This window comes from Myotis davidii, unplaced genomic scaffold, assembly GCF_000327345.1.
Source record: "Myotis davidii unplaced genomic scaffold, ASM32734v1 scaffold327, whole genome shotgun sequence".
NCBI lineage: Eukaryota > Metazoa > Chordata > Mammalia > Chiroptera > Vespertilionidae > Myotis > Myotis davidii.
The window spans coordinates 4672210-4677010 of NW_006298628.1; positions in this window are offsets into that span (position 1 = coordinate 4672210).

Here is a 4801-nt window from a genome sequence, read left to right on the forward strand (position 1 = left end):
CTAGGCGGGCCAGTGCACACCGCCTTCAGGGCCAGCTCGGGGGCTTGTCCCGCACCTGGTGTCCGCTGGACTTCTCGGCCATTACCCACTTCTGGCTGGGAGGCTGCTGCTGCCTTTGATCGAATGAAATATCTTAAACTGCAAAGCGCTTTCCAGGAAGAGAATGTGGTGGAGCAAGGGGTCTCAGGACCCGGCGTTGGCCGATTCAACAGGCCCTACAACCTGGGGCAGTGACCACCTCTCCCCCTGCATTTGGGAACCGTAGGCTTTGGGGCGCCCACTCCTTACGCTCACTGAGCCCATCACGTGCCTCCAGCTCCTGCACCTCCCCTGTCGTCCCAGCCTTACTACAGGCTGGCACCATTATCCCCATTTTGCGACTCTAGAAATGGAGGCCGGGAAGGATGTCTCCCTGCCTCTTCCCTCCCTGGCGGCCCGCCATAATATACTAACAGGTCACCCACTCTAGCATTTCTTTAAACCATTCGTTTTAAAACAATGACCTATAGACTTGTGTACCCATGGCTACAATCCAATTACAGAACATTTCCATCAACCTCAAAAGGTCCCTCTTGCCTGCTTGCAGTCAGTCAATCCAGCTCTCAACTGCAGTCCTAGGCAACCACGGACCTGCCTTCTGTCTATAAACTTGCCTTTTCTGGACATTTCGTATATTAAATGGAACGATAAAATACGTGGTCTTTCGCTTCTGGCTTCTTTCATTCAGTGTAAAGGTTTTGAGGTTCATCCATGCTGTTGCCTGTACCAGTAGTTTGCTCCTTTTTTGTAGCTTGGTATCCCATTTTATGGATGTCACCTTTTGTTTATGTATTCTAATTGATGGACATTTGAAAGTCCAGTTTTTGGCTATTTGGAATAATGTTGCTATGAATGTTCATGTAACTGTCTTGGTACATGTTTTCATTTCTCTTGGGTAGATTCTAGGAATAGAATTGCTGGATTGCATGGTAACTTTATGTTTAACTTTTTAAGAAACTGACAAACTGTTTTTCAAAGTGGCTGTACCATTTTACATTCCCACCAGCAATATATAAGGATTTGTTTCCCCATATCTTTGTCAACACTTATCTGTCCCTTTGATTATAGTCATTCTGATGAGTGTGAGGTGGTATATCATTGTGGGATTTTGTTGTTGTTAATCCTCACTCGAGGATATTTTTCCATTGATTTTTAGAGAGACAGACAGAGAGAGAAACATCGATATGCAAGAGACATATTGCCTCCCACAAGGGCCCTGTTGGGACCCAGGGATTGAGCCTGCAACCCAGGTACGTGCCCTGGACCAGAATCTAACCAGGACCCTTCAGTCCACAGGCTGATACTCTATCCACTGTTTAAAACTGGCCAGGGCGCATTGTGGCTTTAATTGGCATTTATCTAATGACGAATGATGTTGAGCATCTTTACAAGAGCAACTTTACTAGCCACTCATATGTCTTAACTGGAAAAACATCTACTCAAATATTTTGCCCATTTTTAATTGGGTTGTTTGTCTATTATTGATTTGTAAGAGTTCTTTATATATTCTGGATACAAAGTCCCTAATCAGCTATATTTACTCCCAGTGTTTGACAAGGTGTGTGTGTGTGTGTGTGTGTGTGTGTGTGTGTGTGTTTTCTTAGTGGTGTCTGTTGAAGGGCAAAAAATTTAAAATTTTGATGAAGCCTAATTTATCAATTTTTTCACTTGTCACCTGTGTTTTTGCTGTTGTATTTGAGATACAAAGTCATAAAGATTTTCTCTCATGGTTTCTTCTAGAAGTTTTTTGGTTTTAGCTCTTATATTTAGGTTGATCTATTTTGAATTAATTTGTGTGCCTTGTGTGAGGTCAGGATCTAGGTTCATCCTTTGCATGTGGATATTCAACGGTCCCAGAAGTATTTATTGAAAAGACTATCCTTTCCCACATTGAATGGTCTTGGATCCTTTGTCAAAAATCGATTGACCAGAAATGTAAGAGTTTATATTTGGACTCTTGATTCTGTTTCATTGAGCTATGAATCTACTTTTTTCTTTAAAAATTCAGATACAATTTATACACAGTAAAATTCACCCTCTTCAGAGTACGTGAGTCCTGACACACACACAGTTATATATCCATCATCATGACCAAGATACACAACAATCCATCACCTTCCGTAAGTCCCTGTGCCCCTCCTGTCAACCCCTCTCCGCCTTCCCCAAACCCAGATCTGTTTTCTGTCTTTATAGTTCCACTCCCTCCAGAAATCCATATACGTGGAATCTTGCAGCACTCAGCCCTCTGAGTCTGACTTCCCTCGCCAGCCTATCCTTCAACATCCAGAGTGAACTTTCCAGAATAGAAACGGGCCTGTTCCTCGGTGCCTCTACGTAAGCCCAGATAGACCGTGCAGGGTCTGGCCTCTGTCCACAGTTCCTGCCGGTCTGGACAGACAGGATGGGCAGCTCTTAAGCCAGGTTTACAGAACAACCACCCGAGGGCTTGTCAATACCATACATTCCTATCTTGGCCCCAGAGACAGGTTCGGTAGGGGGAGGGTGCACAGAGTTCTGTTTTTTGCACAAGGCTAGGGAGAATTGGAGGCAGGCACAGGCCACACTGGGAAAAGCACAACTGAGTCCAAAGCACTTGCCTTTCCCCCTACCTTCCACACCCACTTTCTTGCCCCACACAGCCTCCCCTCTGCTCAGTTGTCACCTCCATGGAGAAGACTTCCCTGACTCCCTAGGTGAGTCATTCTCCCAGCACAGTTGTCACCTATCATTTCTTATTGTTTGTATGATCCTTTGATTAACATCAGTCTCCCTGCCTGGGCTGTTTGAGGACAAGGGTGGGGTTTGTTTTTGTTGCTCACCCAGCACCAAGCATGGGGTTAGCAGATAGTAGGTACTTAACAAATACCAGCTGAATGAATGAAGGAATCATTGAGTGAACTGTCCACCGTGCTTTGCACAAGCTGCTCCGTGGCCCAGGTGACCTCAGCCCCCCCACCTCCCACCCTCTACACACACACACACACACACATTTCTTTGCTTAGTTCATTCATACTGGTTTTTCCTAGAAAAATCTGGTTTGGAGAAAGTTGAGGCTGGAGCCATTTCTCATGGCAGACCTCTTATCGCCTTGTGGATTGTTTGTTTACCCAACCATTACCCACTTCTGGGGGGGAGGTGGCCGCTGCCTTTGATCTCAGCTTCCCAGATCCTCCTCCAGCCCCAGTGTTTGCCTAGTGCTGCAGGAGAGAGCTAGAGGGAGGGCTCTCCGGCGTCCCCCGGACACCTGGCCAGAGCTTTGCCTAGATCACTCCTCCCACCGAGAGATCCTGACTTACCCCTTCCATTTCAGAAGGAGAAGCTGAGTCTCTGGACTTTGCTTAGAAGGGAGGACACACTCTGGGTGCCTCTTGGGAGCCAGGATGCAGCTTGGGTAACTAGACTGGCCGGAGGTCAAGGGGCAGGCTTCCCCCTTTTGCAGAGTGCCCTTTGCCCCAGGGGGTGGAACCGATAGCCGCCTGGCTTGGCCAATGAACAGGTTTGGAGAAGGGACAAGGGGAGGAGTGGGCGGGGCCGCTTCTCCCTTACAGGCGACGAGGACTCGAGATCTTCGCTCTGGAGGCGGTTCAGGTCGACTGTCTCCGCCTCTTCCCTGGCACCTGCTGCCAGGCCGAGAAGGACAAAAACAATCCCGGCCGGCGTCGAGTTTCAGGAGTCCCCGCCCCTAGGGTGCTTCCTCCTCCCAGGCCCCTTTCCAGGCCCCGCCTCCACCTGCACAACAAATTTTAGTTTCCTTGGGCCAGAAGCGGGTACACACAGGGCTGCTCACGCTCCCCCACCCCCCGCTTCTACCTCCGTCGTGGGGACACCCTGCTACCACCTGTAGAGAAGGAGTGGATTTGCAACCAAGTCCAGGTCCCTAGGGTCCCTAGACGGAGCCGGATTTCGGACCCTGAGTCCCACGACTCCCGCTGAGGCTTCTCCAGGTAAGGGGACCGAGATCGATCCCGGATGACAACCTGCTCTCGCCCCCCAGACCCGGCGGGGCCCCAGGCTGTGCTGGTCTCAGGGCCACGGGCTGGCTGGCTGCCCAGGTGAGCGGCTGAGCCGCCGACGGGCTCCCCCTTCCCCCACTCAGTGATGTCAGGCTGAGGGCGGGGGCAGGAGGGGGACAGGTAGTTCAGGGCCTGGCGCCTCCCTCCCGAACCCGCGGCCCCAGCCAGGTGTACCTGTGCGCACGGTCCAGGTAAGGGCCAGAGCGGGCGTTGTGTCTTGGGGGTGCGGAGCCCCGGCAGGTCCGGGGTCCAGGTGGAAAGATTCGGCCTCCTGCCGAGCTACCCGGCGGCCTCACTGGCTCTTTTCCTCGAGTTTCTCACCCCGCCCCCTCCTCACCACCTGCCCCCAGACTCGCCCGGTTCTCATCTCCTGCCCGCCCGCCCTGTGGGCACCCACCCCGCGCTCCCCGGACGGACGAGGCGACGGGAGCCGGGAAGCCAGAGCTCAGATCCTTCCCTTTCGGGGACGCGCTTTCCCGCTGAAACTAGCCCCTCCCCATTCCCGGAAGGGAGCTGGGAGGGGGCTGAATCCCGAGCCAGCAGCCGGGAGTCGCTCCCGGTCCTGCCTGGTTTTACCCCAGTTTGAGGTTCCCCAAGTTTATTAAAGACCAACGTCTCCACGGCGGGCCGGGGGCACCCTCCCACCTGTTTGGGGGGCAGTCTAAGAGAGGGGTTCTGGATGATTGCATCTCTCCGCTCAGGACCACAGTCCTGCCCTCGACGGGCAGGCGGGGACCGGGCAGGCCGGG